The 25,000-nt window shown below is 39.4% G+C and overlaps 1 long non-coding RNA gene across 3 annotated transcripts in view; it reads left to right on the forward strand.

The window, feature by feature from the left end:
* Window positions 1-25,000, forward strand: part of LOC125047716 — a 26,246-nt gene that overhangs the window by 487 nt on the left and 759 nt on the right. Inside the window, exons 2-5 of one of the 3 annotated variants that reach the window (XR_007116763.1) lie at window positions 733-842; window positions 5,446-5,579; window positions 9,802-9,910; window positions 24,193-25,000. The exon at window positions 24,193-25,000 is cut by the window's right edge and continues 759 nt beyond it. This is a non-coding gene — a long non-coding RNA (uncharacterized LOC125047716). Of the gene's footprint in view, window positions 843-5,445; window positions 5,580-9,801; window positions 9,911-24,133 lie in introns of all 3 variants that reach the window. The other 2 variants (XR_007116762.1, XR_007116761.1) reach the window with 2 other exon arrangements.

The raw sequence follows: 25,000 nt of genomic DNA on the forward strand, positions 1-25,000 counted from the left end.
TCCTGCGGCAAAGGCCAACAAACCTGTGCGTGTATTCTGCCGAGATAAAGTATTAATATGCACACACTAAAGCCCTGACGACTGACCGCTAGCCATGCTTGGATCGGTTGGACTCTATAGGACCTAATAGACAATTTGCAGGTGAAAATATTCTCAGATACAGAGATTTTTGCCAAAAAAAATGTGGTCATTGTTTTCTGGAAAACAGGCCTGCGTTTTTTCAGTACGGGACTCTTGAAATGGTACTAGTATGATGTCCAAAAACTTTATAAATCTGTCCTTTGGAAGTTGCTCAGTGACAGTCGGTCAATGTTTTCCAGAAAACACCTACTACGTTCTTTTGTGCAAAAATCACCATGTCTGCGAATATTTTTGCCTGCAAATAATTAATTATGTCCTATAGATTCCATTGAAACATGAAAACCTTTAAATATTTGGTTAAGTTTGACAAAAGAGGTGTAACCTAAGATGATCCAATCCTGGTCAGCAGTCAGTGGTCAGGGTTTTATTGTGTGCCACATTAATACATTCCTTATTTGACGATAGATTTACCTGGAGAGACTACAAGCTTTATCTTGCAAGGAACAATGGCCACAGTATTGTTTGAAGCACCAATGTACAGCTTTGATAATCAGCTGTGGATTGCTCTTCACCATGTGCAAATTATTTTTAGCCTGATAGTGTTTAATGTATTCTTTTTGGCCATGTAGTAGTTTCTTTTTATCTTTGCAGCACTACTTGGATTAATTGCCATGACTACGTGTGCCCTTTGAGCAATGCCCAGAAGGAGGGTTGATGTGGGGCTCCACCCACCAGCACCTCATAGCAAACACTTTTCCTCGGTAAGCATGGCAAGATAGAGCTAAAACTGGGCAGCACCGATTGAACTTGGCTGTGAGAGGGGCTTTCCACAAACTTTTATTTGTGGCATTACAGTCATACCAATGATTGTAACTTTTTGGCCTCTACAAGAATATCATCTATAATTTGCCCTAGTTTACTGTATCCATATCATAAAGATTAATGTCCTCTTGAAATTTGGCATAATGTGTAAGTCCAGTTCAAGCTCTTATTAAAATATGTTGTGATTTTTTTTGCAGAGGCCAGTGACAAATTTGTATGTCTGATATGTAGCTAGACGCACCAAAGTCATGTATTATTTGTCGTCTTGAAGTTTATGTAATATATTCCCAGTAGGAGTCATGTTTTTATAGTACCAACACCCTTGCTACTGCCTTTTATATTTGTATGGCTTAATTTGTTTTGGACACCAAAGTCTCAGTAGGTTATATTATATTAGATTTTTTATTATTATTATTATTATTATTATTATTATTATTATTATTATTACTATTATTATTATTACTATTACTATTATTATTCAGGCCATCACAGGATATCCAGGTGGATTTGAACACAGACAATATACTTACAAAAAAATGCTAATTAAAATCTCTACCAATGCTTCGTTAAACATTAAGCTAATATTTTCCATTTGAAGAAATATCTTGTACATATATGTTTACATTATCAATAGATAAATTGAGGAATTTCATAATTCTATATCATGTAATCATGTTCGTTTATTTTCATATAATTTTTACAGATACAATAACTGGTACCTTTTTTTCCAGATTTTTGCATTAGCATTTTATTAATCACCACTTTTCCCATGTTTTATTGCATTTGTTTCATTTTTTCTTCATATAAAATATATATGATAAAGAGCACAAGTCTACTAATGAAAAAAATACAGAAACTGACTCTAATCTTCAGTAATGTGCTTTTATTTACTCAAATAACTATAAAATTTCATGCTAGAATTGATGATAGCTTTTGTAACTTATTCCAAAAATAATAAAATAAAATTTGTTTGTAGATACTCAGACATATTAGTTTATATTGTTATAAAGAATATATGACAGATTAAAACTAGCAAATATTAGTATTAAAAGTAAAGCCAAGTTACAGAAAGTAGTATTTTTTGTTCATTTTCCATATTATTTCAGATATGGCCATTTCTTTATTCAAAAGCATCTACTGCCAAACAAGGAAGGAATCAGTGATTTGTCCTGAAGGGCTTTGCAGGCATAGCTCAAAAGAGACATCACCCAGATAACACATTATATTTATTACATGTTTCTCATAGGCTATACTTATGCATTAGAGAAATTTCAATACAAAAGTTACTGAGTGCTTAAACAGCACTAACAAATTATATGTGCAACAAATGTTCAAATTTTGATCGAATTTCATGAAAGGAAGTTTGTTTGCTTATACCGTGTTAGCAGGGTTCTTCTTCAGTTCTTCAGTTCTTCTGAGATGAATAGGATAGTGCAATAGTCAAGAATATGATGGACCAGCAGAAGTTAACAAACAAATACAGCTATCCAAGGACATGTATTGTCTTGTCAGTTATGTTGTGGGGCGCTTGACACTTGACACCATAATTTAATTCCGACACCCAAGGTCAGGTAGTTCTTGACTGGTGCTGATAGTCTTATACACTGCTCACTTCAGATGACCCTGTAGAAAGTAATTGGCAGATAGAAGGTTTACCTGTCTTAGAGACCAAAGATTATGAGTCCATTAAACAAAAACTTCAGCAGGAAGGCCAGAGTTTAGGAAAACATTATCTTACTTCAGGTTAACAGTAATCTTCAGTGTCACATGTCATTCTTCAAGTAAAACTGGCCTTTTTGCAGAGTGATGTGGTTGACGGAGAAAATGCACTTAAAACCACAAAGTGTGTTTTACATTATATGAATGTGATTGTAATAGCTTTTCTTTTTTATTACTAAGGTGCTAGAATAATATTTCCAATCTGATGTTTGTTATATATGTAGCCTTGAAGAAAAGCCCCCCCCCCCCCCCCAATCCCTTGCCCGTTGTTGTCGTGGGGGGACTAAGGAGGCGGAGACTGAGACCCAATGATGGGGAACTCCCCAACCTTGGGACTCAGCCCTCGACTCAACTAATTTTGCATGGTCTTTTTTCCACTCCTACTTTTTTGTTTCAGTCCCTTCACCAATCCCTTCTACTATCCACTTCCTAAGATGTAAGAGCCGTGCTGAAAGGATGAAAGGCTGACTTTGTGCCAGTTCTGAACAGCCTGAGGGACCCACGGGCACGGTATTCCCCTGCTTTAACCTGCTTCCACCCCTCAAGGGGACCCTGAGGGGTGGACTATTTATTCTCCCCAACATACTCCAGGTTTACCATGGCCAATAATGAAGATGTAATTCCACTTTCAGGGGCAATGAGGCTTGCCCCTTCATCAAATAGCCCCAATAATTCAAACTCTCCCAATTCCCCGACCCCAGGCTCTCCTTTGACCACGGCTCCGAACACTACAACAATTACCCCCTCCTCAATGCCTACTAGTACAGTATCCATCCTAATCAACACTCAACCCCCAGGAGACATTTCTACTCTCCCAACATGCTCAACTTCAACACCTCTATCCCCACAACCTTCATCAACTACCCCATCCTCCCTTATTACTACCTTACAGCCTTATTGCCCACCTCCCCATAACACTACCCACCTCAACACTACTCCCTCCTCCACACTACTCCCTCCTCCACACGCCCCCGCCTTTCTACTAAACCCACCTCTACAAGAATCTTAAATACTCTATTTAGCCCAGCCAAATGGGACCAATTTTTCGTGATCCCTCCCACACTCCCTACTCTGACAACACCCTTCTCTTCCAGCAATGTCTCCAAAAACAAGTAGGCAAAGTCTCTTTCCATAGCCGACTCGATCACTCCCATCTCATCACAGTAACATCTGAAAATCAAGCTATAACATTAGCAAATCTAACTGATCTATATGGCAATCCTATCCCTACAGAACCCCATCCAACCCTCAATACTTGCACTGGAACTGTTTCTATCTCCCCAGCAAATTGCCCAAACTATGACAAAGATTGGTCAGATTGTGGAGAAGACTTACTCGCTTATCTCACGGACTATGATGCGACATCAGTACAAGGCTAATCCATTCCTCCCAGAAGTCATCATAAAAAACCCACTAACATTGCCAAAATTACTTTCCGTAGACATGACCTTCCCTTTAATGTTTACATAGGTGGACAATCCCTCCCTGTCCAACCATACCAACCTCCTCCTAACTTTACGTGAAGCCAAACAGGATGCACGTCAATGAGGTTTTTCTCTTACTCCCTACTCCAGTAATGTCGTTCAGTCTGCCAATCCCCCTACCTCCCAAGCTCCTACGCCCTCTCCTAAACCTACCCCCCCTCCATCTAACTTTCCCTATTCTACCTCCTACCTTTCCTAGTCAAATTCTTTTGCCATCCTAAATCCAGACACTCCAATCTCTACTACAGCCCCAACACCTTCCCCTCTCTCTCCCCGCACTACCCACACCAGACAGAATAAACGTTCCACCCCCTCTTCCCCTACCCCACAATCACCTCCACCTTTCTTTACCCCTACTCTTCAGACACCAGTCTTCTCTTCCCCCCCCTCACAAGAAAACCTTTATCTCACAAAACTCCCCAACCAACTCCATTACAGAAACTCTTGAAGATATTCAAAACTGCATAATCGAATCCCAAACGTGACACTCATCCATCTTCAAATTCTACAACTCCTGTTCCCTCCACACTCAAAGTGACTGCCCATATCCATCCTCCTCCTACTCATATTCCCCCTACACCCTATCCTCCTACCCCATCCTCTTATAACCCATCCATTATATGCCTTCACGAGACTTTTCTTACACATCCTCCAATACCAATCCCCAATTACCATTTTGTCTCTTTCCCACACTCCCTTTATGTCTCGCCCATACTTATCAACCAGAAAACACCTTATGTCATACCTCCCTTTCAAACCACTTTCCCTTGCACAGTTATTCGTATCTTTCTTCGCCGCTGGATCACAGTGATTTCAGTCTGTAATGTTCCTCTTTCAGTCCCATACATTCTATTGTCATGCCCACGTTTTGAAGCAGCCTGTACCTCTACTTTCCCCCACCTATCCTCCCTACACTGATCTCCCAAGCTATCAGACATCCTTACAGAATCTCACACTTTCTGCTTTGACAACCCGTTTACCTTCCTCAAACGCATATATATCCTTCACTTAATCTAACCCCTTTACATTACCTCACCCGACCCTAACCCATTCACTCACCAATTCATTTGCCCAATTTTAACAACTAATCACTAACATTTACTTTAGTGCTACATGACCTTAGATGTCTAGCACGTTTATTTTGCTTTTAACCATAAACCATTAACCATTGAGGAAAAGCCTAGTTTTTCTATGCCAGGTTTCATTAATCCTTAATACACAAATTTGTTAAGCGGATTAGTATTTTCCAATGTAATTATGAACTTTACCAGATATGTTATTGCTTTTGAACAGGGATATCACTCATTAGATGCAACTAATTTTCCTGTTCCTTCCTCAGAATGCAAGTTAGATGCAGTTAAATGCCAGCGGCTGTTTGCTCTGCCACCTGGACTACCTAACCATATAGTATCCCATTAAATCCTGCCATTTGGCACACCCCTCATGTGTCTGAAAAATGCACTTAATCAAAAAGTAAGTTTTACAGTGTGTGTGTATGTGTGTGTATATATATATATATATATATATATATATATATATATATATATATATATATATATATATATAATTGTAGTGCTTTTTTCTTTTTTTTTGGTGTACTAAACTTGCTGTTAAATGTTTTCAGTCATGTGTGTTGCAAAAGTAATTAATGTGAAAACAAGTAGAATAGGAATAGCCTAAGTGTTTCATTCCCGAACTCTCATTATTTGAATGCAAGAATTTGTTGAGCTGATTAGTATTTTACAATGCAGTTTCTGTAGGTATTATCTGCAAAACAACTGATATTTCTGTTTCTTCCAGAGGTTGACAGTTGAATAAACAGCATTTATATTATCAGCCAAAGCTTTAAGACATTTTCTTATGCTAATATTAACCCATATTATGTCTGCTGTAATTTTAGTTAATTTATTGTATTTACACATTGATGGCTTAACAAGTGCTAATTATTGATTTAGTCCTGTCCACACACAATCAGAGTGCCCAATGAACTTTACCTATTTAACTATTTACTGGACAAAGTCTGTGTCATTATACACATGGGGAGGTCATCTAGTCATATTCAGCAGCAAATGGTCATACTAAATGGCAGATAGCCTTAGCTAATGATTTCTCTCAGTTACAGACATGGGCACTCCGTTAGTTTGCCCATTAATTTTCCCAGAACAATGGGCATTAAGCAAGTTCCTGCTAGGCAGTGATTGATCATGTGGATAGGGCCTTAGTCATGTTTGTGTTTCTTCCTCTGATTGATAGTTGGATGCATTTTTATACCAGTTGATGTCTGTTCTGCACCCAGAATTGGCTTTCTATGAAGTATCTCCTTTATGTTAGTTATCTAAGTTGTTTTGGGTTCCAACCTTTTTTCAGTACCTAGCAGAATTTCACCTTTAATGATGAAAGTTGGAATAATGCAATACGGCATTGATATAGATATATAACAATCCTCTCTGACCTGGCTTCGAACCTAGGGCACCCCGGGTGTGAGACCGGAGGGCCAGTACTAAACCAACCATGCCACACGACCCACTAAAAGGGGTGTGCAACTAGGATCTAACTAGCTCCATAGACATTACCTATCTACTCATACATGGGTAATGATAGCGAGGTTTTACACACACTCCCTGCGGGCACTCGGTGGAAATTGATTTAGAAATTTGAAACCGGAGTCAGATATACTAAGGTGTATATATATGAAAGTTGTAATAATGCAATACCACATTGATATAGATATTTAACAGTCCTCTTTGACCTGCCCTCGAACCTAGGTCACTCAGGGTATGAGACCGGAGGGCCAATACTAAACCAACCATGCTACACGACCCACTAAAAGGAGTGTGCAACTAGGATCTAACTAGCTCCATAGACATTACCTATCTACTCATACATGGGTAATGATAGCGAGGTTTTACACACACTCCCCATGGGCACTCGGTGGAAATTGATTTAGAAATTTGAAACCGAATTCAGATATACCTTTAATGATATTGCCTTTTAACAGAGCAATTACCAATAAGACATAACTCATTTTCATGTTTCTTCCTTTCATTCTTCATTCACCTTCTTTTCCTTATTTTGTTTGTTTGATAGGAACCATGGGGACCATTAGCTCTCCTGGCTACAGATCTAAATTGAAATGCCAGAAAAATGTGGAGATCAATCAGCCAATTCTGTATTTATGCAGAATTGTGTAAGCTTTTCTCAGATTGCATAATTTTTCATTCATAATTTGTTTTACAAGCAACAGCAAAAGTGCAGTAGAAGTGACAAAGGTGTAGCAGACCAAATTTAAAGGTGAATTTTATCAGTTTAAGCCAGAAAATCAAGATAATCCAGCATGGTAACTAATGATGCTCATTGTTCTTGACAAACAAAGTGGGAGAATGAGAGTAAATGGACAATTGAGTTATGAAAAGAATGACAGAAAGAAAGGGATAAAAAGAGCTAAAGTGTAGGAATGAGTGAGCAAGGGAAAGACATGGAATAAAAGAAAAAATGGAAAGATAAAACAAAAAAGATCGAGAACAAAAGAAAAGATAAATAAATAGATGAAAGAGAGAGAGGGATAGACAATGAATAAGAGGGAAAGAAACAGTGTGAATGAAAGAGAGAGAGGGATTGAATGTTGTTGAAGGTTGCTTGGAGAGGAGCTAGGGACAGACTAAGGGATATGGACTGCGTCTATGGCATCATGAAGGCTTTTGGTGCTTTTCCACAAATTCAGATTTGTTATATGGTGCTAAGGAGGCAGATGTTTATTTGGCTATTTATTTTATCAAATAACACCAAATAATAAGTTTTGAAAGATGAAACAGGACCAACTATCACATGTAAGTTAAATTAGCCTTATGCAAGTGGAATTCAGACAGGTACCACTAATTGTATAAAGAGGGGTTTTTATTTGCTAAAATGCATGTGTTCATGGAGAATTATATCAGAACAAAGAATTTAGAAAAGATATGAATGAAAATGAATGACTTCACAATGCAAGAGATATATTTGACCAGTTTCAATTATATTCATGTATTTCAGATGAAGATATCATCAAAACCAGTCCAATACATCTTTTGTATTATGATAATATTCATTCTCATTCATGCCTTTTCTACACGTGGCACAATGAATACTTTTCAGAACTCAGAATATTAGATGTTTTTTTTTTTTAATATCATTACCTCAAAGCTCTCATCTGCTTGAAATTGTTGTCCAAGTATTTATTCACATTTGTAGATGATAAAAGTTTGCTGTGACTCATAAAGACTAGGATAATGAAATTCAATAATTATGTTATATTAAATGTATTTATACATATATGTCTAAAATATTCAGTGTGTCATTAGATTTAGAAAGTTCTTAATACTAGAGTATGTCTTCATTATAGTGTGGTAGAAGCAAGACAAAGCCTGGTCTACATGGTCAAGGAGTCTGTGATAACTAGAGAATACATAACACCCTAGCCCTGATGTATTGATCTCTAGCCACAGCAACTTCCCCAAGCCTCAGGCAAAGTTGTCCCAATTTGAAGCATTCTTTTTTTCATAGTTTCTGATTCTTCATTTTTGGTAATTACAAAATTTTAGACTATAACGTACAGTATCCTGATAAAGATCAGAGAAAATTTAAGAATGGCAGAAGAAACAGAAGGACACAGTGGGTTGAGGAGAGAGGCAGTGTTGTGGGCCCATAATGTAGAGTTGCCAAGTATGTATAACTTGTACAAGTTTTTGATGTTATCATAGTAGCTGTAGTAGAATTATTACTGTTGCTACTCTTACTACTAATAATTGTAATAAACACATTAAGAATCATAAGAATAAACCAATTATCAAAAAAAAAAAAAAAAAAAAAAAAAAAAACAAATGGCAACACTCATCCTGCCCCTGGCTGTCTCTCTAGGGTTAAGTACTGTACAATTATGCCTGCCATGTACTTTTACACAGTCTGCCACACGCACACACACACACACACACACACACATATATATATATATATATATATATATATATATATATATATATATATATATATATATATATAAATATATATATATATATTTATTTATTTATTTATTTATTTATAATACATATTAGCAAATTAAAAGACTGCTTTTCTACTTTTAACACCTTTTGTGGCAATATGCATCACAATATTCACACTGTATTGTCAAGTGAGGGAGATAGAGTACTAGCTGACACCCAAGATATTTACATAATAGCAAAGGTCCTTTATAGTGAGAATAGGCAGTTTGAGCTTGTGTACAATATACCTCCAGTTGGGTAGTGAGGAAAACAGGTGATATGCTTCTGTTTTATGCAGAAAAAAGTTCTGTGAGCACTGTTTTGCAGACACCTGTTGTAAGAAGTTGTAAAAAGAAAAATGTATTCTGAATTTCATATTAGGGTTATTTTTATGATATGGAAAACCTGTAGAATTTTATACAGTATAAAGTGTGATGTAATCATAAATAATTAGATGCATTAAAAAAATGATAATGCATGTATCTCCCAAGAATGTAGCCAAAGATATCAAGAAATCATAAGAAATCTATCTTTGACCCACTGGTTTGTGCATATTTGCACTAGACTGAAATTCTTTTTTTTATTATTTTTAGTGTTGCATAATAGATATGCACAGTATATTTTCTTCTAGTATGTGTAAAAAAGTCTGAAATTTTTCTCATTTGGTTTAATATTTCCAGGAAATTGTTGTGGGGGATTCACAATGCAGAAGTTGCAGGTTATGCCTAGAAAGGATTCTGAACAAGACACCCAATGCAGACACAAAAATGTAGTGCAAAATGAGAACTGGTAGGTGGTTTTAAAAATTGGGAAAATGATAATTCTAGCTCTCTTTCCTTTTGGTTCCATTCATTTATTACCCATTTTTTTTTTTTCATGTGTCTGCATTTTCTGGAAGCATAAAAAAAATGATGACTATAACCCAATAACAACAGGTAAAATCATTTGTGAAGGCAGGTAAGGATGAGCATATATTGTGTGTGCTGCTTTGCCCCTGGGTGTTTGTTCAGCTCACAGTAGGGCACACAAGACTTTATCCTGGTAATTGGGACATAAACTCATGACATGGTTAAGCATCACCCGACATGTGTGATTATTTATCATAACATGAATGCTCATCACATGTTGCCAGTGGTTTATACAATGCCTTATAAAAGCTGCCAGATTTTGCCAGTTTTTATAACTGGGTGCTGTTTCATGTAATTTTTCTGATTCAAAGACATATCAATGATAATATCTTTAAGAAGCTTTTGTAAAAAATTATGAATGATTTAAAAGTATAATTGTTACCTAGCACCCATTTGAGTGTTTGTTATACTACTTCTTACCACCCTTTATACTCCCTTGAGTAAAGATGGTAACAAGTGGAATATAACCCAAATATACTCACGCGTATAGGCCACTGGATAACAGATTTTTATACCGCTCTCTCCGGAGTGGGCTCAGTGTTTGTTATAAGAATAGTACGTCCAATTTTTTACATGTGATTTCCCTTCTTGTGAACTTCACTTTATTTCAATATCATATCAATTGGTGATTATAAACACAAGAAATAACTTTATACCTTTAATGGGTTACTTACTTTTACAAGTGAATTTCCTCGTCTCCTGACGAGTCCAAATTCTCCCCTTGGAGAGCATGAAGAGCTGCAGACCCTTGTCTCGTCTACTTCTTATGGTCACACAATATTCACTACTGTTTTAACCGAAATTAGGAAAATCTACCCAAGTTCGATGGCAGTTAGTACTGAACCGCGGCACAAGTGCCACACAAGTGCCTTGGCCTCTCCTGACCGTGCAGACCCAGCATAGAGCACAGTGGTACCCTTGTTTACAAGGCCTATAGAGTATCACCCTTATGTCCCCGAGACCAGCTGTCTATAGTGCCATGTAAAACACTAAAGGCTTATCCCTCCATAGGATAAACACCACACTCTGTAGCTTCAATGGAATGTGGAGTTCCCCTGAACTACCATTCCATCTACAATACAACCATTGGAAAACCCCAAATCCATGGTATATAATGTTCTTACCAGGTCAGGAATGCTGATAAATCACCATTCCAATGCTACTACAATAAGTCTGGCCGTTGACATAATATTTAGGTGTTGTGTTGAATTATCCTTTATAGGTGCTTCATAATATTGATACTCACCTCCATAGCTGTTTATATCCAGCATTTTTTATGAAAGATAACCTATATCACATCCTTGATATTGTTCCTTTCCCCCAGAAATGATGAGAAAGGGGTTTTTAGGCAACCACTTTGTATCATACAACTGTAGAAGTCATATCTTTCCTTTAGTTTTGAATATACTTGTGTTTTCACACTGGTGAGTCCCTACCATTTTTTATCACAGTGATTCCTAATTTTTTTTGGCCAACACCCCTGTAGCTATTAGGCTACATCTCTAGTGCTCCCCATGAACATGCATCTTTAGTTGTTTGTGAATTAGATGGATGTGCTTCAAGCAGGGAGATCACCTCAACATCAGATTGGAAAGAATTGAGCTTTAGTCTGAGATCTCCTTGTTGATTGATATTCAGTCTGTATGCTTGTTTGATAACTGACACATAAACAATTTCATGTTTGATTTCTTCATAGTTCATTATAGATAATAGTATTAGAATCTTGGGAAAAAAATCAACTATTGTGGTATTGTGTGAAGAAAATTATCAAGCAGTTTCCCTTTGACAGGCATTTAACTTCAGTATCAACAACAAATATTTCAGATCTTTATCATTCTCACAGCATAGCTGAACAGACTCAAGAATTGAGAGGTCTCACTCACTTTACTGCAAGCTGGGAGAAACCCATGCAGAGCACTCATTGGCTTAACTCCAACAACCAGAGAAAACAGCAAAGGAAAGGCATCTCGTCTTGTCACCGCAGACGAGTGTTCATGTGCACCTGGCCTACAAGCAGCACACCTGTCAGAGTGGCTTCTGAATTAAGCCTAATACCTATATTTTGGGCTAAGTGCAGAAGAAGCTTTTTCTTTTCTTTTTTCTTTGTTGGATTTCTTGGCTATCAACCAGCGGCATGTGGCCAAGGTTATTAAGCCAATGGATCCTATTTATTCTATCAATCTATATATGGTCATAAAATTTTGTCTCCCTTAGAAAAGCGATTACTTTACGTATTATATTTTCATTGTTTGATAGAGGGTTGCATGTTGTGAAGGGTATGTTATTTATTCTGCAAAAATTTTGGATTGGTTGTCTATTGTTATGGTGTTTATGGCAGGATATTAATATATGTTCTATTGTCATTTGGTTTGTGGAATGGGGGCACTGTGGAGGATATTTTTTTTCGATATAGGGAGTGAGGTGGGTGAGCTTTGTAGAGTTGACCCTAAGGCGGGCCAACACCACCTCCTCCCTTCTATTCTTCCTGTGGGACGTGTCCCACAGTTCTATGTCTGTTTTTATTTTTTGTGTGAGTTGGAGGTTGGTCCACTCACTTTGCCACAGGAGATGTATTTTTGCTTTTATAAGAGACACAAAACACCTGAGATCTGTACGAACTATGGTAGTGTCCAGATCGCCAGTTGACCCAGCTTGTTTGTCAGCCTGTTCATTACCATGGATACCAGAGTGACCTGGTACCCATATTAGCTTGATTGATTTGTTGGCACCATGTAACTTACGAATGATATTACCCGGCAGTTCATTTTTAGTGGTTTCTAAGGATTTAATAGCTTTAAGTGAACTTAATGAATCTGAAAAAATAACTGTTCTATTGTGGGTCGTGGATAGTGCAAAATCAATGGCTTTATCAATGGCAAAAAGTTCAGCAAGAAAAATTGATGTATGATTCGGCAGTCTAAACTTTAGTTCACAATCAGTCGACCATACACCCGCACCTACACACTCATCTGTCTTGGAGCCATCGGTATATATATGAAAAAAAGATAGATGTTTAACAAGGATCTCTCTGAACCTCTGGCATACCTCACCCTCCGGCACCATGGCCTTGGCTGATGGAAGCCAGGCTTCCATAATAGAAAAATTGGAGGTTTCCCATGGCGCTATATTTGACTTAACCAGGGTATCGATGGTACAGAGATCTATACCGACTTTCTCGACGAGGTCGTGGAGTCTCTTGGCAAAGGGCCTAATGCCTCCATTGCCATTAGGGTGGCTCGGGTCTCGAGCCACCTTTGCGGCATAGGTCAGTGCTATCTGGCTGCGTCTGAGTCGGAGGGGAGGTACTCCTGACTCCACCTCAAGACGCTCGATCCGAGTGCATTTTAGGGCTCCAAGACACACACGCAAACAAGCATTCTGCACAGCATCCAAACCTTTCAAACTTGTTTTTGATGCCAAGCCATACACGATTGACCCATAATCTACTTTAGACCTAATCAGGGCTTTATATACCATTAGCAAAGACTGTCTATCAGCTCCCCATTTATTACCAGAAATGCACTTTAATAAATTTAGTGCTCTTTGACATTTATTTTTTAATTGACCAATGTGGTCTTTCCAATTGAGTCTACTATCAAAAAGTAGCCCAAGAAATCTAGCAGAATTTTGAATAGGTATTGGGTGGTTGTCTAGAGTTAGCCTGATGTTCGGCTTCCTCCTATGTGAAAAAATTACCCCAATACTCTTTCTAATGGAAAACTTAAAACCCCACTGGAGGCCCCAGTTGTGAATCATATCCAGTGCCAATTGGATGCGATTTGCTGAGAATTCTGCGTTATTGCTGGAATGCTATAATGCACAATCATCAGCGTACAGTGAGTATTTAAGATTCCGAGGAGGAGCTGGTAAGATGTCATTTATCATACATAGAAATAATGTAGGTGACAAGACACTTCCTTTTGGGACCCCGTTTGCCTGGACAAAAATGTCCGAAAAAATGACATTGTCAGCAAATAATTTGACAGAAAAAGTTCTGTCAGAAATGAAATTTTGAATAAAACAAGACAAGTTTCCACGTAATCCAAAAGCATAAAGTTTTCTGAGTCGGCCATATCGCCAAGTCATGTCGTAGGCTTTTTCTATATCTAAAAATACTGAAATCAAAAAATCTTTTTTAGCAATTGCCTCTTGAATATGACTGTCCAGCTTTACTAGTTGATCGAGAGTTTGGCGCCCCTTTCGGAAGCCGCACTGCTCGTCAACTAGTAAATTACTGGAATTTAAAAAATGCAATAGCCTACTATTAACAATTCTTTCCATGACCTTGCATAAGCAACTTGTCAACACAATTGGGGGGTAGGAGATGGCAAATCTGGGATTACCCCCTCCTTTCAATATGGGAATGATGTGGGTGAAGTGCCATGAGTTTGGAAAAGTGTGGCTTTTCCAAATTTCATTGTACACTTCTAGCAACTTAATCATGTCATCATGATTAAGATGCTTTATCATCTCATATTGAATCTCATCAGGGCCTGGGGATGTTCCTCTACAGGCTTCTAGGGCTTGGACAAGCTCATCCATTGTTAGATCTTGGTTGTAATCAAAGTCATCTCCTGTGGCAAAGTGAATTGGTTGCAGCTCAGCCACTTCCTTGATGGGCAGGAATGTGTGATGATAGTTTGCTGAGTTGCTTGTATGAGAGAACTGCCTGGCGAGTGCATTAGCAATGTCTCTAGGTGAATCCAAATTGTTACCCTATTCAATGATGTTATTTATTTTAAAAGATGTTTTTTTCTTATTGATTTTATTGATTGTAGACCAAACCTCTGATATTTTGGTATTGCTGTTTATTGTAGAGACAAAGCTCCGCCAGGAGTCTCTTTTTGCTTGTCTTATTACTCTACGAGCCCTAGCTCTTGCTTGTTTGTAGTTGCAAAAGTTCCCATTAGTGATGTTATTTTGGAAAAGCCTGTAGGCCTTATTGCGTCGGCACAGCGCCCTGCGGCAATCTGGTGTCCACCATGGAACTCTACGCTTAATGCTATCTGTCGAAGTTTTAGTAATGGATAGCAAAGCTGCTTCTATAATCGAATTCTGAATATTGTTTACTTTATCATCAATGGTTTCTCCAACAAGTTCGAGCTTGACGCTCCTTGTGAAGGCGACCCAGTCTGCTCTTTTTACGTTAAATTTAGGCGCTGAAGGTGTTTTCACTGTGTCGCATGAATATTTAATCAAAATAGGAAGATGATAACTTCCCAACGAGTTGTCAATGGTGTGCCACAGGCACTTGGCTGCTACTGATGAAGAGACCAGTGATATGTCTATAAAGCTCAAATTCCCGGTATTATCATCCACCCGTGTGGGACTACCATCATTCAGAAGGACTAAATCAGACTCGTTAATCAGCTTAACTATTTGCTCACCTCTACCATCCATCTGTAGGGAACCCCATAACATATGATGAGCATTAAAATCACCTAAAATTACTTTATTTTGTGGCAGACGTTCCTGAAGAGCAAAGATCTCATCATAGATTATCACTTTATCAGGCGGACAATAACCTGAACATATAGCCAGATACGTGCCATTAATTTTTACTTTGCATACGACAAACTCCAAAGTAGAATCAATAGTCACTTCTGTAAAAGGGAGGCTTTGGTGGATGTACATGGCGACTCCGCCTTCACCTCTACCCTCACGATCCTTCCGACATAAATGGTAGTTCCTGAGCGATACGACCTCGTCAGAGACGAGGTTTGTCAAATGAGTTTCTTGGTGAACTATAATATCGGGAGCATAGGACGAGGCTAATAATTTAAGGTCATTTACTTTAGATCTAAGACTTCGACAGTTCCATTGTATAATGGTTGACGCAATGATTACATTTTATGGGGTTTGGAAGTGCCTTGTCCACCAGTTTTTATTTTCTTTTTATGGGAGGGAGGCGCCTCCTCTCCCTCGCTTCCCGGGGACCTCTCATGGGATGGTTTGGAGACAGAAGCCTCCATGTCCTGCACCTCCTGGCAAGGGAGGCGACTGACAGACTGCGACCTCCTTCTCTCTTGAGAAACCGATCGCGAGCCAGACGAAGTCCTCACAGGAGTAGCCCGGACGGGGAGGTGTGCTCCAGACTGTGATTCGGTATCATCCTCCTTATGATGTTTATGCTGGGTTGATGCAGCCATTTGATCGACCAATTTTGTCAGTTGATATAATTTAATGTTTAGTTCTTTAACGGTTTGTTTAAGTTCAGCAATTTGTTTGTCCTTGGCTGCAAGCTGCTGACTGACATCACTTGCACTAGGGGTGTTGCTAGTTACTGCTGCAGCATAGGAAGTATCGGGTTTGTGTGTCAAACTTTCCACTTTCCTCTTAGCTACAGTATAACTAACTTCATGCTTTCTCATATATGCCAATGTTTCAGTCTCCTTCTTCAGGATGCTGCACTCGGCAGATCCTGAATGATGGGGACCTCCACAGTTAGCACATTTGGAAATTTGGCTAGTACATGTGATGGTGTCATGGGCTTCAGCAGATTTACGGCAAACAAATTTAGATGAATCTTTGTCAATACATTTGAATGAGGTGTGTCCGAATTTTTGGCATTGGCTTTTGGACATAAGGTCTTACTTGAACACGTTCATAACCGACATTGACATATTCAGGGATTTTATTCAAGGCAAAGGTCAAAAAACACAGTCCAGTTTTCGTTTGCACATTCCCGTCCTTCTTGGTCATACAATGAACGTCCACTACGTCTTGGTCCTTCATGCTCTCAAGAATTTCACTTTCTTCCATCGTCCTCAAATCCCTGTAAAAGATTACTCCCTTACAGGTATTTGGGCCAATAGGAATAGTTACTTTTACTCGAAGATCATGAATTTGCATCAGCTTAAGTAAATCCTTAATCTGGGAGTTGTAATGAACTTTTACAAGGAGGCTTCCATCTTGCAATTTTTTGACAAAATCAAAATCGCCGTCCACTTGACCATCAAGGACCTTTTTGATGATAAAGGGGTTCACGTTCAAAAGCAACTGATTTTCATTCACGCATTTTACATTCACGAACCTTGCATTCTGGGTGGGGATTTTGAAAAGTGGTCGTCTCGTCTTGTCATTAGTGGGGGTACCATTGTTCATAGTCAGATTGGTCGTAGAAGGGTCATTAGTTGCCCCTCCTCCTTTAGGAGGAGAAGGGGTAGCCGGGGTATCAATCATACTGGGTATCGGATTGAAGGGACAAAATAACTGTTGTTATCAACCTAACAGCAATAGCTAAGAGAGTAAGGCAGTTTTTTCGTCCTCTACCCCCCCCAGTGGAAGCCTGGTTGCGTTTTCCAGTACCACAGAGGGATCGAGTTATGTGTGGGACACTTCCTTACCGCCGAACTTGCCTAGGCGAAGGACGGTAATTCAATGCCCACCCCCCAAGCGAATACGGGAGTTCCGAGGAACTCCCGTAGGCTTAGGAAAGTCACATTATAAGGAAAAGAATTCAGGACCAAAGAAAAAATGCGCCCAAATGACGCCCCAGACTACTGGGCCTCCCTATCCAGGGGTCAAAGCCACAAGGGCTACCCTGGTGTAGAAGAGAGCTGCGGGTCTGAGGTGGGGTGCTGACTACTTCTACTGTAGCCTCGTGTCACCTGCAAAACAAAAGCACTGAAGGTGCTGCAAAGCACAATAAATGTTCTGTAATTACAGGATTTTACTTTACTTGAATTACTTTAGAAAGAACTCAGGAACAACAATGTCAAGCGAGACGAGAGGCCCCGGACTCCAGGGTAGCTCAAGTGGCACAAGACTTTGTATTTGTAGTTACTGCGTTTAAGAACAGGGTGTTAACTCAACAGAGTTTCATACACGAATGACCGCGCCAGAAGAAGCATCCAGACCCAGTAGGCTAAATGTGGTTTTCCCGCCAATTCAAATCACGTGTGGTCACAAGGTCTACTAATTGACTCCTTTGTGGCTAAGCACTAGCAGAGACATCACTGGGCAGACATTTCACAAAAAATATAGAAAATGGGCACAGCATTTTCCCCATTTTTTGTTCATTTTCCCCGGTGGCATTGGGTTAACCTATTGGATCCAGGTGCTTCACAGCCCACACATGGCATTAGGCTTACCTGAGTGGTAACTCAGGCTTGCCTCCCCTTTGCAATGTTGTCTCTTTTTCTGCATAAGCATTTTTGCCATTTTGCCATTTTCTAAGGTCCATATTTGTTATCTGATAAGCTTTAGCAAGATGGTAATAGACTGTTTGTCTTGCAAACATCATCTCTCTAAGTAGGCTACAATTCTGTGCAATATCAAAAGCAATAAGTGACATTTTGTTATTTGTATCATTTCTTGATATTTTCATGTGATTAATTTTTTGTAATACCCTGTGCTGTCTATTATGGGGGGCCAGGAATAGGATCCTAAGTATGAAAGCAGTGATCTCCCTGGAGCCAGCACTCTTTTAGCCATGGTTCATGGATGATGCATTCCACCCTCGTATACCATTGAAAACAGCCCCTGTATGCCTACTGAGTCTAATATTTTTTCAAGAGCTATGTGCAAACTAGCAAGTGAACAGGCTGGACTGATGCTCAACACACAAAAGACAAAAGTTATGAAAATAGCTGGTGATCCAGAAAACATCGAAATGAGAGACCTTACTGTAAATGGTGAAATAATTGAAACAGTTGAAGATTTTATCTACCTCGGTGCAAATTTCACAAATGACTGTAATGAAAGCAAAGAAATCAGAAGAAGATTAGCAATCGCAAGAAATGCAGTCATCAGCCTCAGCAACATCTGGAACGACCGGTCCATCACACTCCAAACGAATATTTGAATACTACACACCCTGATTTTCCCTGTGGCAACATATGGCTGTGAATGTTGGGTTCTCAAGAAAGCTGACAAAAATCAATTAGAATCGTTTGAGATTTGGTGCTATAGAAGAATCTTACGCATCAGCTGGAGAGAGAGGAAATCGAATGATTGGGTCTTCCAAAAAATCGGCCATGCAGCCCTAATGAACAAAATAAACAAAAGAAAATTGTCATTTATTGGCTATGTTGCAAGAAGTAAAGGCATAGGATATGATATCCTGTCTGGTATGGTGAACGGTTAAAGAAAAAAAGGAAGGCCACGAAGGAAGCTTGAGAATGACATCCAAGAGGTTGTGGGAATGTCCATGGCTGAGTTACTGCGACGAGCACAGGACAGAGACTCTTGGCGGACAACCATCTCATGTGCCACGGCGGGTCAGACCTGACCCTTCCGTTTTTGATGATGATGATGTGCACTCATGGAGAGTCATTCCCATTACTTCAGCTTTCAGCCATATTTTCACATGACAGCACATTCCTGTTACCCTGGCTCCTAGGCACTTTTTCAATGAAGACACATTTGTGTCACCTGGCCCTTAGTCAAATTTTTTCATGATGTGATGTGTCACATCACCCAGATCCATTTGGTTAATGTTAGCCAAGGTTGAACTGTCAAAAATGTTTTTGACTTTATTTTATGTAGCCTTTGAAAAGTAAAATTCTTAATAGAACATGCATTTAACATTTGATTTTGCCCAGTAGTTTAGATAAATGTATTTCCACTCAGCAAGTGGCCAGATAATCTCAGATCCTGATGGGGTGCGTGTGTGTTGGGCTGAGTATTTTGAGCAGTTGTATAAGGTTGATCCACCAACAGTTAACATGGATGCGGGTAATGTTGAGACTCCTCTGCCAGATCCACCCATCAGCTGTAAAGTGTGGTGGGGGCCTGTCGAGCTTTGTCCCTTTTAGTTCAGGTGTGAGGCAAGGCTGTGTTCTTGCACCAACACTTTTCAACACTTGCATGGATTGGATACTGGGTAGAGCTACTGTCCAAAGTCATTGTGGAGCAACTCTGGGCAATATCAAGGTTACAGACCTTGACTTTGCCGATGATGTTGCCGTACTCTGAATCTCTGGAAACCCTTGTGGCGGCTCTTGATGCAATAGCAATGAAGCGAAGCCCCTGGGGCTAGAGGTCTCCTGGACCAAGACCAAGATCCAGGATTTTGGGGGCCTGCTAGGAGACCCTGTACAGTCGATACGTGCTTGCGGTGAAAACATCGAAGTCACAAAGAGCTTTATATACCTCGGTAGTGCATTTCACGACTCTGGGCTGTCAGACCAAGAAGTCAGTAGACGGATTAGCCTGGCAGCAGGGGTCATGAAATCTCTCGACAAGAGTATTTGGAGATGTCGGTACCTGTGCAGAAGGACTAAGTTACGTGTTTTCAAGGCCCTGATACTCCCAGTTTTACTCTATGGTAGTGAAACTTGGACACTATCTTGTGCTCTGGAATCTCGTCTTGATGCCTTTTGTAACAGATCCTTGCGCCGGATCATGGGGTACAGTTGGTGGGACCATGTGTCCAACCAACGGCTGCACCGTGAGACCGGTACAGGACCTGTTACTTGCACAATCCGTGATTGCCAACTCAGGCTATATGGCCACTTGGCTCGACTCTCACAGGATGATCCTGCCCATCAGGTTGTCTCTGTCCGAGACAACCCTGGGTGGAGGAGGCCTGTGGGACGACCGAGAAGGTCGTGGCTTGGGCAAATCGATCAAACCTGTCGTGAGGAACTAGAGATGGGTCGGGCCCCTGCCTGGCGGCTCGCCATGAGGGATCCTCGTAGGTGGAAGCGGAGGGTGGATGCGGCTATGCGCCCCAGCCGGCGTTAGCTCCATAATGATGATGATGATTTCCACATTTCACTCTGTCTTCATATATGAGTGTTGGTGGCAGGAAGGGCATCCGGCTGTAAAAACAAGCCAAGACTAAGATGTAGATCATTCCACTGGGTGACTCATGAGGGGAGAAGCTGAAAAAAAGAATAAAAACATCTTCATATATCAAAAGGATTTTCCCTTCAGATTGCTTAGTTTCGTGTGAGTAGTTTAGGAAATATTTCCTTCTACTGTTTACTGCAGTTAAGTTTCTACATGTGTTAAGTGAGAGATGTATTGAGTTTTTATGTGATATGAAGGATGTATGATATACTAATGACAAATTCATGCTAAAGTTGTAAACAACACAAAGGGAAGAGCCAAAGCTCTTTTTGCTTAATTGCTTCTTCAGGTATAGTGTGTACTAATCATGTTTAATCATGTATTTTACAAGTCTTCTCTTTATTGTGTTGATACTAGTATTCATTTACTGCTTGCTGATTTAATGTTTAATGATTCATTGGTCTACTCTGAGCAGTTCAGAGCAAATGTGTAAATGTCACTGAAAGTTCAAAAGTCTGCATCCAAATTGTTTCTCTTTCACTCACTTGCATGATGTGACAGGTTAGGATAACCTGCAAATGGAGTAAGAAAGTCTGTAGATTCAAACATATACTTTAATTACTTACCTGTAACTCTCTGAACATCAGCTTATTATCCCAGCAATATGAGCTTCTCTGTTGATGAGATTTTCCTGGTGTAACATGGCACATATTACAACTGGTAGCCTCTCTCAGGATGCAGATAATTAAGGTTAGCAGTAGTTTAACTGTTTTGCTTTGGATAGGTGACTATGAATGTGTTTACCTGAGAGGCTCTTATCTAATACAGTTTCTTCCCCTCACACACACACTCACTCACTTACTTACTTGTGCGTGCGCACACACACACACACACACACACACACACACACACACACACACACACACACACACACACACACACACACACACAGACCACAGAGGGGGAAAACTGTGATGTAGACTCTGCCTGTGGTAGTTTCTCATTTTGGTTAGAAGGTGAGGCATAGTCTAGCTGATTTACAACTGGGATAGTGGGTGGAACTATAGAATTTCTAGGGTAATATATGCAGTCTAAAAAATAGAGCCAGAACAGAATACGCGGATCACTCGGCAGCAACTTAAATCAAATGGAATTATGACACTAATATTGGCGTCACAGTATATTCCACTGGTGCTTCATGACGCCAAAACTGGCGTCACCATATGAAACACGTTAACTACCTCACATCAGATCCAATAATTGTTATAGAATTTTCAAGTCTTGAGCATATATGATCTTGAGAACATCAGGACAGCTCCCAAGCTATATTATAAGACCTATTGACTCCTTTCTCAGTCATGATAGATGATTCCATCTTTCCATTGTATGAAATATCCATTAGTTTACAATTCCATGCCAGGGATATAACAGTATATCGTAGTCAAAAACTGTTTAGACGTTAACACATTAGTTTTAAAAAATTGTTTTTTGTTTGTTCTTATGAAGTTATACACAAACTTATCCAAAAATAGATCCCTTATTTTAGATGTCTCCCTTGAGTAAATCATCATATTTTGGGCATGATAAAATATAAGAATAAAAAAAAATTGTAACTATCTCTGTTTACCTTGCAGGCATGTTATAGGTAATGCTATGCTGTTCACAAAGTATTTGGTCCACAATGACAGATTTGCTGTATCAATAGTGCAACCTAAGTGTTATGCCAGTCTTATAGTAAATATTATCAAACACATTTAGGAAAACCTGAAAATATGAAATCAATGGCATTCCATTTCCTCTCTTCTTCATTTTTCTAGTGATGATATAGACAGTTTATGCAAAATATCAGAAGGAGAGTCAAGTTTTATATTAACCCAGTATAGACAGGTCAGAAAACTGCTCTGCAGCTAGTGTTCTGGGAAATAAAAGCAGCAATGAAATAAAAGCGATCCAGGAAATAGAAACACAGACACAGCCGACTAAACAAATATGCAATGTTTCTCCCACTAAACACGCTGCTCGTCTCAGTACCCATGCAAAGCTTCATCACAATCTGGCAGCTGGTTTGCATGTAACCGCAAACTCTAAAAACGTGAAAGTTTTCAGACCTACTGCTGCCATATGATATGTCATATGAAGGATATTATTGTCTCATACTGAGTATATTACTTCATTTTAGGAGTTTGTGTTGGTGAGAGAACAAAAAAGCTGTGGTACATTGAGATTTTTATTTTTCTAAGAAAAAAAAAAAAAAAAAAAAAAAAAGCTCAGCACCTGTGCCTTTCAGGTGTGGTATGCCTGCAAAAAAGTGTTGGGCAAACAAAAAAACAGAACAAACAGCATAGCCACACCTGTTCCTTTAGGCGTGGCATGCCTGGAAGCACAGCTGTGGGCAGAGGGAGACTCCGCAGCAACTGCACACGATCCTGGTCTCCTTCCTACACCGGTGGTTCCTCCAGCAGAGCACACATCGCCACCACCTCCGGAAAGGCGTGTCAACATGGGCACCTGCTGGGGCTCTGCAGGAAGGAGCCAAGAAACACAGACACAGCCAACAAAACAAATATGCAATGAAAAAGACGTACGCATACTTATATCATGCACGCACGCACATAAACATGCACAGTTGCGCACACAGATTTCCACACATAGCCACAAAAACTCATACCGACAAACACAAACATGACGAATAACACATGCACACATATTGTTGCACAAATATAATTACTCATATACACATTTATGTGTATATGGGTAATTATATTTGGGTAAGGTTATATGGGTATACACATAAATGCGTGTATGGGTACAAATAATTGAAAAACAGTCATTAATACAGCTATATAGCAATCATGTGTACAACCATCCCCAGAAGGATGGGCCAGAAATGGCCCATCCTTGTACCCATCAGTATGGTCTGCATCCTGTACATGCATAGGTGTGACCAGTCAACATGGGATTAAGTATGTCCAAATCAGTTTTCATACGCTAGCACTTAAGCATCTGTGTGTTTCAGTATGTTTCCTCCAAGGCTTACAGCTAAAGATCACCCATACAGGTCTGACATTCCTCTGTGTTTTGTTTTGTTTTTGTTGTTGTTACCCCCAAAACTTATTTTATTGGTATAAATCATGTATCACTGATATCACAAAAGATTGTACCTGATTATATGATTTTCAGAGAAAAGACTGCACTATCTATGGTAGTGGTTCTCAAACTGGGTGCCACAAAATTCCATAGTAAAATATAACTTGTATCTATATTAAAGTTGCTCTCAGTTTAGGGTGCCATCACAGAGCCTCAGAATTGAAAAAGAATGCATTTCCGCAAGGTAGTTCAACTTCAACAATTTTCTTTATTTCTTAAGGAGGGGGAGTACCTGTAGCAGCATGACCCCGCAACCTGAAGCTCAGCATACTTTCCCAGGTTGGGTCATGCTAGATCCGCTGCCGCGTCCGTGCTCATTGGACAGCGGGCTCCCCTCGTTCCCGGCGCGCTGACACAGAGCTTGTGTACTTAAGCCGCAGAGCCGCCTGCGAGATCAGCAATCCCCGATCCTCCAGCAGAGCAAGACCACAGCAGCCCAGGACTTCCCAGTCCTTAGGCGACTGGGGAGCCTACCGGCTCCCCCATAGATCTCCAACTTCATCCTCTATCACCCAGCCATGCCTGTGGGCACTCACACCCACACAGTCATTCCCTAAAGAGATAAGACACCAGACAAGATAGTAAATGCCCCCATAACCATCTACTAAGAACAATCCTTAGACTTACATTAATGCTGCATTGCTGGGGATGGCTTTATTTCCCATTTTTACCATTAGTTTCTATTTCCTCCAATTATTTTCACAGTATAATTGATGCATTTGTTATGTCCACACATTCTTTTGATATTTTCTTGGGGAAAAAACATCTCATCTCATTTGCTTAGTTGACTTCAATAGTGGGGATATAATTGTTGTTAAATCTTTTCAGAATGTATATGCTGTAAATAAATTTTCTTCTCTTTTCAAGTTTTTTTTTTTTTTTTTTTCAGATACTTATTTTTTTATACATCCATACAGCTTCATATAACTTCTCTCAGTATAAAATAAATTATTTTAAAAATGTAGAAAAGGTGTGAATGAGAATGAATTTCTTCACAGTACAAGAGATGTATTTAACTGTTTTCAAATATATCTTTGCCAGAAATACATGTATTTCTGAAGAAGATATATTCTAAATAGGGTAAATA

The sequence above is a fragment of the Penaeus chinensis genome, chromosome 41 (genome assembly GCF_019202785.1).
Source record: "Penaeus chinensis breed Huanghai No. 1 chromosome 41, ASM1920278v2, whole genome shotgun sequence".
Lineage (NCBI taxonomy): Eukaryota > Metazoa > Arthropoda > Malacostraca > Decapoda > Penaeidae > Penaeus > Penaeus chinensis.